The sequence below is a fragment of the Diceros bicornis genome, chromosome 28 (genome assembly GCF_020826845.1).
Source record: "Diceros bicornis minor isolate mBicDic1 chromosome 28, mDicBic1.mat.cur, whole genome shotgun sequence".
Taxonomy (NCBI): domain Eukaryota; kingdom Metazoa; phylum Chordata; class Mammalia; order Perissodactyla; family Rhinocerotidae; genus Diceros; species Diceros bicornis.
The window spans coordinates 42,065,605-42,080,696 of NC_080767.1; the positions used below are offsets into that span (position 1 = coordinate 42,065,605).

The 15,092-nt window shown below is 50.7% G+C and overlaps 1 long non-coding RNA gene across 1 annotated transcript; it reads right to left on the bottom strand.

Moving 5' to 3' along the window:
* Window positions 1-11,037: 11,037 nt before the first annotated feature.
* On the bottom strand, window positions 11,038-15,063 carry LOC131393504 (uncharacterized). Its single transcript, XR_009215928.1, has 3 exons — window positions 14,899-15,063; window positions 13,295-13,534; window positions 11,038-12,679 (listed from the first exon to the last, which is right to left on the bottom strand). It is a non-coding gene; the product is annotated as an uncharacterized LOC131393504 (long non-coding RNA).
* Between the last annotated feature and the right edge of the window lie 29 nt (window positions 15,064-15,092).

Consider the following 15,092-nt stretch of genomic DNA (forward strand, 5'->3'; position numbering starts at 1 on the left):
TACTAAAATAAAACCCTCCAACAGCAACTCAGGGCTCTTAGAAAAATATCAAGGGGCCGGCCCGGTGGCGTAGTGGTTAAGTTTGCATGCTCTGCTTAGGCGGCCCAGGGTTTTGAGGGTTCAGATCCCGGGCACGGAGCAACACACTGCTCGTCAAGCCATGCTATGGCATCATCCCATATAAAGTAGAGGAAGATGGGCACACGTTAGCTTAGGGCCAATCTTCCTCACCAAAACAAAAAAAAAAAAATCAAGACCCACCAATGTGGGCCTGGCCATCTCTCCCACCTCCAGCGTCCTCCTTGCTCCTTACATCCCAGTCACCTGGCCTCCTTTCCGTGTCCCAGAGCCACCAAGCACATTCTGGCCCCCGTGCCCTGCAGGGAAGCCCCTCCCCACCCATTGGGCGGCTCATACCCAGACATCATCCTGGTCTCCGCTCTGATGTCACCCTCCCAGAGACGACTTCCCTGAGCAAGGCCCCCATCCATCCCGTCTTGACTCCCTGGCCTTGCCCTGTTTTTCTTCCTAGCCCTTTTCCCCTCAGCACACAGCACATGATTTCTCCCTCAGACTGTATTTATTTATTCCTTGTTAACCCCATCCCCTCCCTCACGGGCCACCATGGGGTGCTCCTCTCTCATCTGCACTTTCCCTCCGGGAAACTCCCCACTCGGCCAATATCTGATTAGGGTCCATCCTCTCCACTGGCCTGTGCCTCTCAATCCTTCCTCCCACAGGGCCACCATGTGCTCCTATAGGACCTTCTTGTGACTTGGCCTTCCTTTGTGCAGTGAGCAACCTGCACACCTGTACATGGCCACCTTGCCCAATTCAGCAGCCCAAGAGGGGAGAGGAACTCTGATCCTGTCCCTCTGCTGCTCAAAGCCCTCCCGTGGCTCCTCACTGCATTCTGATCAAAACCTGGATGTGCCTTGCTCCGAGCTCCTCCAGCCTCACCTCATCGGAGCATTTACCTCACACTCAGTGGCCGATTCTCACCACACGGATTCCTCACTCACACTGTGGTCCTTGGAGAGCAGGGCTGGACTTGCATCCCCAAGGTCTGGCACACAGAAGGTGCTAAGTACACGTTTCATGAGTTCGTTGACACTTTCTGTTAGTATCTGTCGGGCCTGTGCCAGGCTCTGAGGACGACCCTGCAGGCGGGGCCCCCACTCAGGGGGTGCGGCAGGTAACCATGCATACAGCACCAAGAAGGCCGAGGCTGGTGGGTCAGGTAAGGCTCCCCCCAGGACAGAACCACTGACGGGGACCTGAGGTGACACTGAAGTCACGTTTCTGCAGCTCCCCATCTCCACTCCTCAGTGAGCACTGGCACAGCCTCGGACCCCAGCTCCCTCTCTGAGCGCCGGGAAAGGCCTGTGGGGGTCTTCCTGCCCAGCCTCCCTGAGGCCCGGCACATAGGGTCCTGCCCGGGGCACAGTGGCACCCTCCAGCGCCAGCCCGAGGGGTTTACCTGTTTATTTTAACAGCTTTACTGAGATATGACTCAAACACCACACAATTCACCCATTTAACGTGTACAAATCAGTGACTTTCAGTGTATTCACCACAGTGGACTGTGGAACATTCTCATCACCACAGAGAAACCCACACCCTGCAGCCATCACCCCTAATCCCCACCCCCGCCCAGCCCCGGGGAACCCCTAATGTACTCCCGGCCTCTGCAGATTTCCCCAAAGATGACGGCTGCCCGGTTATTTTTACCTGCTTTCTGGATGGGTGCTCTGGCTCTGCCGTGCTCCCCTGGGGTCTCCCGGCAGAGGCGGAGAACGTCCCCTCTGAGCCCCTCCCCTGGCCCCACATGGAGCAGCAGGTTTCCATTCCCCATCCTGGTGGACGGCAGGGGGTGCCGCGCCCCGCTGGATGTCTCCTCCAGAGACAGCTAACTATGATCTCAACCCAACCCTGGAGGTCACTTAAGTGCCGCTAAAGAAATGGGCGGTTTGCGCTGACTCCAGCCGGGCCCCCGAGGACACACTGGTCATGACTTAGGAACTTTGTAGCAAGACCGCAGACATCTGTAATTGGAGCTAAAACAGGACAAATCACACCCAAGGAGCCACCTGACCAGATAAGGGTCAACGTCGGCCCAGTGGCAGCCACTGCCGGGGGAGCAGGGACATCCCGGGCTGACGCGAGGCTTGGATGGGATCGGCGGAGAATCCTGTCTGCCGGGGACCCTACTGCTCAGCAAGGGCCTTCGGGCCAGCACAAGGGCATTGTCCAGGTAAGGGAATCTCGCCCCTTTAGATGTCAGATCTTCTTCACTTTTTCTTCTTTACTTTTCCTGCTTTTAAAGGAAACCCAATTATTTCCCAACTTAGCAAACTTGACTTTTATAAACATAAGCCGCAACTTTGTGGATGCTGAGCGAGATTCTGAACGTCAAGGGCCCTGCGGTCGCGGGCGTGGACTTGAGTTAGGACACCTGTGCAGCCCGACCCCCCTTATAAGGGGAAGGGGCTTCCCACATGGTCTGTGAAGCCCTTCCCAGTATTAAGACCCCCCTTAAAAAACCAGCAGCCCCATACTTCAGCTCGGCGGGCGTGAAAAGACTCCTGGCTGCCTTCCTTTTCCAGACGTCTCCTCCCGCAGCAGTCAGGGACAGGAGGGGCTGGGCGGCACACCCAGGGCTCAGAGCCCCACTCGTCCTTAAAAAGCTGGCAAAGAGGAGCAAACAAGCCCAAGTAAGTAGATGAAAGGACATGGAAGGAGAGGAAACAGAAGTGCAGAGACTCCATCCGGGAGGCGCATCGCAGCGCGGCAGAGGAAACACTTCTGTCTCAGCTCTCACGTGTCAAGGGCGGGGAGGCCGGCACTCCCATCCTCAGAACGGGGAAACACTGCACAAACAGAACCAACGAGTGTTCTTGGTCCCACTGGAGAACTGAGGTTGCGGGGCAAACTGCCGCCCCGAAATCTGGAGAGAGGGGAATTCAGACAGTCACAGCCCAGACCCGCCACCGGGAGAAGCCTCTGCAGCGGTAACCGCAGGCACGCTCCGACGGGAACACGGGGACCGCGGCAGGCTGAGCGTGCAACAAGAGTGGGGGCCAGTCTGGGGGGCCACATGTTCAAGGGCTTTCCCTCCAGGAACCCCACCAGGTGCTCCTGGGGAAGATCTGGGAAGACTCCTAGCATCCCTGGCAGGGGCAGGGGGAGGGGGAGAGAATGCTGGTGAAACACGCCAGGGCCTCCTCCATCCCCACCTTCCCTTACAACTGACCCAGGGAAGACCAGCCCCACACCCTGCCACCCCGACCGTCTGGGTGCTGCTGGCACCTCCTCCGCCTGCCGCTCCCAGGCCCCATCCAGTGGGCTTCCCGTGGGTGGCAACCGGGGCCAGGGGCTCCATCACTCAGGCTCCATGCCCTCGGCCGGCCCTTGGGGCTGCCTGCCATGTTCCTTGTCAGGGGCATGGAAGGTCTGCTCACCCCTTCTGTAGGGCCAGCAGCTGCCATTCCCCACACTCAGGAGTTCCCCAGGCATTCAAAACGGTGATATTCTACATCTATCGTTCCTTCTTCATTTATTAGTCGGAATACTTTGATAAAAAGACTCCCTCATGTACTATTTGGCTACCCGGTAGCACAGTTCACATGGAAAAGGCAGGAAAGATGCTGGACCCTTCCTCTTCACTTGCCTGTCTTCAAGAGAAGGAATTGCTTCCTTATCCTCCAAAGGTGACCAATTTGGGGTTTTTTAAAAATGTGATAGCAAACTCATGGATTAAAACCTATTTATGAGTTTCAGTCCATCGCAATGATTGTCTTTATTGAAGCTCAGGTTCTCTGGCAGGAGAGCGTCTGCAGCCTCTCTCCAGGGATGGAGGATGACGACGTGCCCTCCCTCAAGGCAGAGGACCCAGGAGGCAGCTTCCAGCTCTGTGCAGTGAGGCCACAAGGGGAGCCTCTGAGCGCTGGCTCCAGCGTGGAAAGGGGGTCCAGAACTAGAGGGGAGTCACACGCTCTAAACTTGTCCCCCAGACCAAGGTCTCAGGGTTGATGGTCGATGTCATTCTGTCCACTTGAAGTCTTCAATTAAGTCTCAACACCAGTGGTAAGAAAACTAGAAGGTACCATCAGGGTCAAGACTGTAATATATCTACTAAATTTTTACCATTTTTATCAAGACAAGCTACAAGTCCTGGGTCTGGGGCAGGACATTTTGATGATGCACTCTCTGCCATCGGCCTGTCCTTTGAGCCCAGGGTCTCTCGACCCCCCAGGGATGGGCAGCACGAGAAGAAGCTCTGTCTTCTCATTTGTACCTTCTCCGAGGGACAGGGTCCTTGCTTGGACATTTCTCGAGGAGGACCTTCTCCTCCACCTTGTTTCTCAGCTCCGGATTCTTCAAGAAAATGTCCGTGAAGCAGCTCTCTCTTTCTTCAATCACAAATGTTCTTTTCTTGGCTCCTTTCCTTTCACAACCCTAAAGGCTCGAGGCTGCAGCCTTCAGAGGACGCCTGAACTGACTGTCTCTGCAGCCCACGTATCAAGACCAGCTCTGGGCGTCTTAGGAAGACCCAGCAGACTCACAACAGGGAGACCTCTTCCTTCTCTAGGTCTTAAGGGCAAGGCAAAGCTTTGTTGTTTTCCAGTAGATCAGCCCAAGATATTAGGAAGATCCACAGAGCAGACACCATTGTAAGACTCACTCTCTCTTGGTGTCTCCTCTCAACGCCCTGGGTTTCTCCGCTGAGGTTTTAGGCAGACTTGCTTCTCCTCCAGCAGGCGGGGGACTCAGGGTGGCTGTCAGAGCAGGGCCCACACAGGGAGGAGCGGCTCATTTGTCACAGTGACGCTGGCAGCGGCCCCCACGGCCCTGGAGACCTCAGACTGTGCCGGTATGTTCTGTTCCAGCTCTCGGAGCAGGAGTGGCTCCTCAGCCAGCGAGTCTGAATGACACTCCTGTTCATCTTGGTGACAGACCAGACTGCAGATAATAACAGCCCCTAGGGTCCCACGGAGCCGACCAGTCGCTGCCTCCTCTACCCAGACCATCTGCTTCTGAGCCTGCCTTCCGAGGTAAAACTCATCTCCCTGAACATCTTCCTTTAACGCTGACCTAACTGAAGACACGCAAGTCTCTACTGCGTTTACGTCTTCAAGGCTGGAAAGAACACACAGCACTCTTAGGGTCTCCATACGTGAGCGAACCACACGGAGTGAAATGAGAGGTCCCTTCCGCCCAAGTCATCAGCTTAACCAAACAGCGGGTCACTCAGCTAGTGACCTGTATACTCGGAGGTGCTGCGTGGCCAGGTCAAAGCGTCTGTCTCTCTGGCTTCTACTCTAAGAGAAGAAGTTCGGCTAGGTTTTGCATCTCTCTTTCCGGTCAAGCTCCATTTGCCTTTCAGGCGTAAGATTGCGCAATGCCTCTTCCGCTGTAACCGGAGACCGTGGTTTCCTAACGTGGGTTAGGAAGCAGTTGAGTGGCTGCTTTTTATAAGAGGGCTCATCCTGCTATGTAAACAGAGCAGAAGGTGCCAGCTGGGCAGTTGTTTCATCTCTGAGCATTCTCACCTCCGTGCCCCACCAGCTCTCCCCATGCACATGCCACCTCTGCGGGGGCCTGGCAGGGGCAGCTCTCCTGTCCTTCCCTCCATCCTGGGCTTTGGGGGGAGGGGGGGCAGTGGTCAGGCGTGTGGACGACCACACTGCACCACCCAGGTCTAAAGTACGAGCACGCTTGCTCATCACGTTCACGGGGACTGAAACGCTGTCAGCTGAAAACTCCAACAGTAAGTGACAAGCCTAGACTCCCAGGGAGAGGCTGGGTCTGACTTCCTGATCCAACGGGGGGGAACCCCCACTGCCCCAGCTCTGTGCCCACCCTGTTCACTCCTCCCCCTCGGTTTCCGCAGCCTTGGGGCTTGGCCCCCAGAGCCTTCCTGAGGAGGGAAGGTCTCCCTCCTCTGGACCTGCCATCAAGGAGGACGGGTCCTGTGGGTGAGCGAGCGCGGCAAAGGCAGCCCAGCCTGAGATGCAGCTTACGCCCACACGCACACCCCACGCGGCTCCCCTCCCTTTCTGAGGGGCCCAGTGGATCTCCACCTTGACCCACAGACCCCTCGTCTGTTCTGTCCACCAGCTCATGACGTGACCGCCAAGAAAGCGGCTGGACGTTCCTCCTGGTCACGTACCAGAAACGTTCCCGAGGCAGAACACAAAAAGTGTGGTCGGGGAGGGGGGATATTTTTGAAGGTTACTTTAATATAAAATTAGATGGCGCCTTCTGGAATCAAAGAGCATAGGTTTCTCTCTCCCCTGTGGGCATCTTTCAACTCCTTTCAGTCTTGGATGGTCCTGAGGTGAGTGGAAGGCATGGATCTCCACGAATCTCTTCTTTTCTCGAACGGCACCAAACTCACGTCTACACAAGGAAACCAGAAACCGTCATCAAGCTCTGAGGATGCTCTTCACCACCATATCTCATATGGAGAATAAGTGATTCAGGATATAAGCAGATCTCTGTACAAAAATATAAAATTTTCTATACTGCTGTTCCAAAACTCAGAGAATGTGCAGTAGACGCCCTCTTTCTTCTGCCAAAGGGAAATCGAAATAGAATAACTTTTACGGATTTGGAGAAATTTTTTGAGACTTGAGTGTGAACTTTCTTATTTTCGCTCTGCACCACATTTCATTTACCAAGAGCGCAGAAGCGACCTCGCGACAAGTTTTGCCAGAATGTGTTTCTTTCATCGCATTTGCCGTCATTTTAATCCTGATGGTTAAAATTCTATTTCAGATTTTTATATCTAAGTCTTATAATCTTACAAATTCTTGACGCATTTTCAGCAGCCTCTTCCATTGAATGTAGTTGGGAGAGAATCTCTGAGAAAGATTTAACAAGTTGAAGAACTCCTTGCCTGAAATATGGAGAGAGAGCGCTGCTGGCAGAGCTTCCGAAGCACGAGATTCAAGTCGTTGCTTCCAAAGCACTGAAGTCCTGGACAGTTTGTGGCGGACACAGGGCAGCTGCCCAGACCCCCCTCAGGGCGGAGGTGCCAGGAGTGCAGCCTGCGCCGGCCACAGCTAAGACCCCTGAGGGCCACGCCCCAGCTCAGAGGACACTCCTGGACAGAGGTCACCTCCCTCCCAGGGGCAGCCACGTCCAGCGGCCTCTGTGCAGGGGTGTAAAGGCCCAGCCACTTCCCTCAACTGGGACAACCTGAGGGGCCATCTCAGCTGAGGCCTCCACCATATCCACAGCGCAGCCAACTCCCCTCTGCCCAGCCCCACGTCCCGCGGTGCTCCTCGCAATCCCCCTGCACACCCTTCTCCTTCTCGAGTCTGGGCGGGACCGACCTGAGGTGGGGCTCCTGTCCCAGAGCCCATCAGGGCCTAAGATGTCCCACCTCTGCTGGCCTCTGTCACTCTTGCCTTTTCTCCGTACGTCTGTCCTGCCTTTGCAGAGGGAGCTCCCATCCCGGCCCTGAGCCCCCAGTCCCAGCCACCTCTCAGTGCCACCCCCAGGCCCCCCAAGCTCTCCAAGGACAGGAACAACTTCCCAAAATTGCTTAACAAGAATAAGGGGCTTGGTCTAATTTATTTTCTGCAAAGAATCAGAGAAAATCATTTTTCTCTCAAATCCTGAAGTGGAAAATATCCCGCTCCTTCTTGACTGAATCAGAGGTGATGTGTCCCTGTTTTCCACGCATGACGCTCACTGGGCCCTCCTCAATAATCTCGTCTCAAGAGGCTTACTTTCTGTTCCAGCTTAGAGTGCCACCTCATAATAGACACTAGGGTGTGAAACGGTAACTAATAGACTGGGTAAAATTCATGCCAGGAGGATTCTAAGAACCTGACACTTAAGAAGCAAAACTGAATAAAGCCATTAAAAGTCGCTGCTGAAGCAAAAGCGGTCCTGAGAGGGAAACTCATAGCGATACCAGCCCACCTTAACAAACAAGAAAAAGCCCAAATAAGCAACCTTAAATTACACCTAACAGAACTAGAAAAGAGAAGAACAAACAAAGCCCAAAGTCAGCAGAAGGAGAGAAATAATAAAAATCAGAGCAGAAATAAACGAAATTGAGACCAAAAATACAGTAGAAAGGATTAATGAAACAAAGAGTTGGTTCTCTGAGAAGATAAACAAAATCGACAAACCCTTAGCCAGGCTTACTAAGAAAAAAAGAGAAAAGGCTCAAGTAAATAAAATTAGAAATGAAAGAGGAGAAATTACAATGGATACCATGGAAATACAGAGGATTATAAGAGAATACTATGAGAAATTATATGCCAACAAATTTGGACAATCTGGAAGAAATGGATAAATTCTTAGACTCATACAACCTCCCAAAACTGAACCAAGAAGAAATGGAGAATCTGAATAGACCAATCACAAGTAAAGAGATTGAAATGGTAATCAAAAGCCTCCCAAAAAATAAAAGTCCAGGACCAGATGGCTTCTCTGGAGAATTTTACCAAACATTCAAAGAAGATTTAATACCTATCCTTCTCAAACTATTTCAAAAAATAGAGGAAGATGGAACACTTCCCAACACATTCTACGAGGCCAACATCACCCTGATACCAAAGCCAGACAAACACAATACAAAGAAAGAAAATTACAGGCCAATATCACTGATGAACATAGATGCAAAAATCCTCAACAAAATATTGGCAAACCGAATACAGCAATACATTAAAAAGATCATACACCATGGTCAAGTGGGATTTATACCAGGGACGCAGGGATGGTTCAACATCCGCAAATCAATCAACGTGATACACCATATCAACAAAATGAGGAATAAAAACCACATGGTCATCTCAATAGATGCAGAGAAGGCATTTGACAAGATCCAACATCCATTTATGATAAAAACTCTCAACAAAATGGGAATAGAAGGAAAGTACCCCAACATAATAAAGGCTATTTATGACAGACCCACAGCCAACATCATACTCAACGGGGAAAGACTGAAAGCCATTCCTCTGAGAACAGGAACGAGGCAGGGCTGCCCACTCTCACCACTCCTGTTCGACATAGTACTGGAGGTTTTGGCCAGAGCAATTAGGGAAGAAAAAGGAATAAAAGGAATCCAAATAGGTAACGAAGAAATGAAACTCTCACTGTTTGCAGATGACATGATTTTATATAGAGAAAATCCTAAAGAATCCATTGGAAAACTATTAGAAACAATCAACAACTACAGCAAAGTTGCAAGGTACAAAATCAATCTACAAAAATCAGTTGCATTTCTGTATGCTAATAATGAACTAACAGAAAAAGAGCTCAAAAAGATAATATCATTTACAATCGCATCAAAAAGAATAAAATACCTAGGAATAAATCTTACCAAGGAGGTGAATGACCTATACAATGAGAACTACAAGACATTATTGAAAGAAATCCATAATGACATAAAGAAATGGAAAGACATCCCATGCACGTGGATTGGAAGAACAAACATAGTTAAAACGTCTATATTACCTAAAGCAATCTACAGATTGAATGCAATCCCAATCAGAATCCCAATGACATTCTTCACGGAAATAGAAAAAAGAATATCAAAATTTATATGGGGCAACAAAAGACCCCGAATAGCAAAAGCAATCCTGAGAAAAAAGATCAAAGCTGGAGGCATCACAATCCCTGACTTCAAAACATACTACACAGCAATAGTAATCAAAACAGCATGGTACTGGTACAAAAACAGACACACGGATCAATGGAACAGAATTGAAAGCCCAGAAATAAAACCACACATCTACGGACAGCTAATTTTCGACAAAGGAGCTAAGAACATACAATGGAGAAAGGAAAGTCTCTTCAATAAATGGTGTTGGGAAAACTAGACAGCCACATGCAAAAGAATGAAAGTGGACCATCTGCTATTGCCATTCACAAAAATTAACTCAAAATGGATCAAAGACCTGAAGGTGAGACCTGAAACTATAAAACTCATAGAAGAAAATATAGGCAACACACTATTTGACATTGGTCATAAAGGAATCTTTTCAGATGACATGCCTACCCAGACTAGGGAAACTAAAGAAAAAATAAACAAGTGGGACTTTATCAGATTAAAGAGCTTCTACAAGACAAACGAAACCAGAATCAAGATGAACAGACAACCCACCAGCTGGGACAGAATATTTGCAAAACATACATCTGACAAGGGGTTGATCTCCATAATATATAAAGAACTCACACAACTGAACAACAAAAAAATAAACAACCCGATCAAAAAATGGGCAGAGGAAATGAACAGACACTTCTCCAAAGAAGATATACAGATGGCCAATAGGCACATGAAAGATGTTCAACATCACTAATCATCAGGGAAATGCAAATCAAAACAACACTAAGATATCACCTCACGCCCGTTAGAATGGCTATAATCACCAAGACAAAAAACAACAAGTGTTGGAGAGGATGTGGAGAAACAGGAACCCTCATACACAGCTGGTGGGAATGCAAACTGGTGCAGCCTCTATGGAAAACGGTATGGAGATTCCTCACAGAATTAAACATAGAGATGCCCTATGACCCAGCCATCCCACTACTGGGAATCTATCCAACGAACCTGAAATCAACAATCCAAAGAGGCTTATGCACCCCTACGTTCATTGCAGCATTATTCACCATAGCCAAGAAGTGGAAGCAACCTAAGTGTCCCTCGACTGACGACTGGATCAAGAAGATGTGATATATACATACAATGGAATACTACTCAGCCATAAAAAAAGACAAAATCGTCCCATTCGCAACAACATGGATGGCCCTGGAGGGTATTATGTTAAATGAAATAAGCCAGAAGGAGAAAGACAAACACTGTATGATCTCACTCATATGCAGAATATAAACCAACACAAGGACAGAGAAAACTGTATTGTGGTTACCAAGGGCAATGGGGGTGGGGGGTGGGCACAAGGGGTGAAGGGAGTCATATATATGGTGATGGACAAACAAAAATGTACAACCCAAAATTTCACAATGTTAAAAACTATTGAAACATCAATAAAAAAATAAATAAAAAATAAAGGCAAAAAAAAAAAGTCGCTGCTGAGGTAAAAGATTTTTGAGATTGTTTTGCAAAAATAAAATTCACAAAGATCGAATCGAGTCGGCAGAGTCACTTGGACCTGGCTCTGGGGAGAGTGTGGCCATGACTGCACTTGCACACATGAACACTCACACGTTTCCATTAAATATTTTATATGAGTTAATTTTTTTATATACGAAAGCAATGCTCATGATTTAAAAAGCTGAAACAGTGTAAAAGGAGTCAGCCGGAACAACAACCGTCTCCTTGCCGGCCCCCCACCCCAGGCCACTTCCCGGAGGAAAGCTCGAGGCTAATGGTTGCTCACACGCCCTGGCGAGAAAAATGAGACAGTGCATCCACTCGGCCAGGCAGCAGGTCACCTGACACCCCCGCTACCCGCCTGTGAAGGCCACCAGGATGAGGCGTCACACTGACCTGCTCCCGTGGACACACGGACCGACCTCACTCCTTCCAACAGAGGCTCATCGGTGACGGTGCCGCATCCTTTGTTTCCTGTCGCCCTCCTGTCGGCCGTTCAGGGTTTTCTGCTTTGATAAGTGAGGAACAGTCTTTGCAGAGATGCGCCTGTAGCGTGACCTCAGGAGAGAGTCCTCAAAGTGGGGTCGGCGCATCCTACAGTTCACAGACACGCCAGGGAGGCATTCGGTTATCCTCCCGCCAACGCAGGGAGGCTGCGTCCCCCACGTCCTCCCGGGACTGTCACACGTCCTCACGTGCGGGGGAAAGGCGCCTTCTTTCATGGGGTCTCTTTAATTAGGAGAGTGTCATTAACTCTTCAGATACAAACATAGGGCCTTCTAGCTTCTCCAACGAGCACCCACTCACGAGGTCTCACGAGGCGCCCCGGCCGGCCCCCTGGAGGTGCCTCTACTCCTGTATGGAGAGGAACATCGAGAAGGTCCCTACAGATTCTCTGCTCCCTTGACAGAATGGCAAATGGAGGGCCAGAGGGGTGCAGTGACCGGCACAGGGCCCCAGAGCCTGACCACAGGCCCTCATGTCCGATGCCCACTGCTCTCATCCCTGACCCCACCGCTCGCCCACCTTCGGGACAGCAGAGGTACTGACTGTCACTCTAGAAGCCTCAGCCCTGGGCTGAGCAGAGAGATGCCGGGGATCCCTGCTCCCTCGGAGGAGAGCAGGTGGCCCCACTTCCAGATGGCAGATGCGTCTACTGCAACAACAGTGGGAAGGCAGCCTGCGAGCTGACGCCAGGAGACCCCAAACCTGCACAGTGAGGAGCCCGATTAGAGGGAAACTTGAGTCCCCAATGCCAAAGCCGGGACCTCTCACAACAGGAGAGTTCTGATAAAAATAGACGCCTCGGGCCAGCCCGGTGGCGTAGCGCTTAAGTTCAAGCGCTCTGCTTCGGCGGCCCAGAATTCGCAGGTTCGCATCCCAGGCCTGGACCTACACACTGATTATCCAGCCATGCTGTGGCGACGTCCCATATAAAGTAGAGGAAGATGGGCACGAATGTTAGCCCAGGGCCGGTCTTCCTCAGCAAAAAGAGGAGGATTGGCAGATGTTAGCTCAGGGCTAATCTTCCTCACACACACAAAAAAAAACAGACACTTCTTCTTATTCCTCCAATGAAGACCTCACAGGGCGCAGGTGAGGCCCCTAAAAGTTAAAAAAATATAGATATAGATATATAGAGAAACACACACAGAGAGATATATCCAAAGATCAGTGGCTTCAAAAAGGAGAGAAGAAAGTGCTCTCCCTTTCGAGAAACCGTTGATTCCCCATCACACACTTTGGGATCTGATTTCCCAGAAAGCCTTCACTCTCGCCCCTCTGTCTGAAATTGTTCTCTTATTTTGAAATTTAGCCCTTAAATTGGTGAACGCTTATAAAATCACAGCGTGGTGAGAGCTACCCCAGGCCTTACCCCAAAGCCAGAAACCATAAAAGGAAACTTGACAGATTTGGCTACATACCAATTTAAAACCTGGGCATTGCAAACAAAAAGCTAAATCCAAAGTTAAAAAAGAAAAAAATGACAAACTGAAAAATAAATGCGATGCCCATGAGTCTAGAGTAGCAGTGGGCTAAAACCCTTAATACAAAAAGCTCTAGAATAAAAAAAAGACACACACCCCAACAGAAAAATAAAATATGGGCAAAGAACACGTACAGGCAGTTTTCCAAACGGCCAATAATAAAATGAAAAGATGTTCAACATCCCCAGCAGTCAAAGGAATGGAAATCAAAGTGATGAAAGGCTTGTTTCACCTGAGATTGCCAGAGATGACACGGAACGACAGGACCCAGGGCTGGCAGGAGAGCAGAACGGCTGCTTGCCAGCCAGTGGGCGGATAGCACTCACACGGGCGTTTCTGGAGGGCATTTTGGCAAAACGCATCAGAGCCTTTGGCCCATCAGTGTCTCTTCTAGGAATCTTCCCTGAGGAAATACTCAGACGGCTTCCAAGCCCATATCATCAAAGATGTTCGTCACAGCACTATTTAAAAACTGTGGGAAAAAATGCCAAAATATTAATAGTCCATATCTCTGGGTGGTTATTAATTAGACCCATTTTCCCAAACTGTTAGTAGTGAACAAGTATTACTCTTATAATGAAAAAATACTGCTTATTAAAACAATTCAGTGAAGCATTAAAACCATGGTTTAATGAGTTTCTTGACACTTGGCCCCAAAATTCCCCAGACTGGTAAGACTAGAAATATCACCCTTCTCATTCCCTGTAGGAAAAAGTCTCTGGTTTCTGATCCTATCAAACCCCTGGCACTTTCTAGACAAGAAACGAAGTCCAGTTCAGCCCCAGAAACGTCCAGGTCGGGCTCAGGAGGCCAGCAAGGACAAACAGAAGGCATCTGTGTCTCACTTGCGGTCCGCCCCTTCCACCAGCCGGGCTCCATCCCCACAGGCCCTAGCATCCTGAACAGCATCTAGACGCCACAGGGCTTGGGCAGGTGAAGACCTCTGGACTATTTGAAAAACAAAACTGGAAAGACATCCAAGGCCACTCAGTCACTGAAGAGACCAGAAACAGAAGCTGACTTCCAGCCCAGGGCAGGCTCCCAGAAAACAGTACTCCCTACCTGACCTTCCCAAAACAGGCCAGACTTCCGGGACAGGAGGGCCCGGTCTACATGTGTTTCTTCCCGTTAGACCCAGGTGTGCAAATGGACCAGTCATCTGATTCCCCCCAGCCTCCACTCCACCCTTCCCAGAGCCGCAGGCTCTCCGGTGCTCACTGACTATTTCCTGGACGACTGAGGGATGCTCTCCCAGGTCCTTGCTGCTCTGAAGTTCTGGTCTCCCATTAAACTTCAGGCTAGAATCCTGCCTGCCTTGCTTCCCTGAGGCATGACCCTGGGCAGGTAACTTATCCATCCTCAGCCTCAGGTTGTTTATCTCTAAGTCCGGGGTGAGGCAGTGAGCACAGACACAGAGAAGCATTTGGCAAATCCAAAGGCAAAGGCAGCTGGAGGCCTGGGCAGCTTTCCTGGCGAGAACGCTGGCCCTGGAGCAGGCAGCTCCGGGATCTGGGGGGTGGGGGCTGGGGCAGAGGGGGCCGGCTGCTTCCAGGGCTGCCAGGCCAGCTCAACCTCGAGCTCTGTGCAGACTTAAGGCAAGGAACTTCACCTCCGCTAGCCCGGGGGAAAAAGGAGCTGTGGACGCGGTGCCGGGCACACAGTGGACGGTGGACACGTAGGAGCTTCTAGTAACACGGCAGCTTGTAATGAAGTAACAACAGCAGTCACGAAGCAGGCCATCAGTGGCTTTCCTACGGCCCACACCCTCCCAGCTCTGTACTCCCACCTCTGGGATCCTGCAGGCAGGGCGGCGTTCGCCCAACTTCCAACACTTACTCAGCGCGCGCCCTCTGCGCCCGGCACAGTTCGAGGCCCCGGGGCCAGGGCGGTCAGCAGGACCCGAGGGTCCCCGCCTCTAGCAGGGGGTGGGCGCGGGTCAGACATCACGCCAACGATTAATTCACCGACTGCGGCGGGAGCGTTTCTGGGGTCCCCGTGCGAGTCCGGGGAGGGGACTCGGCTGGCGCCGC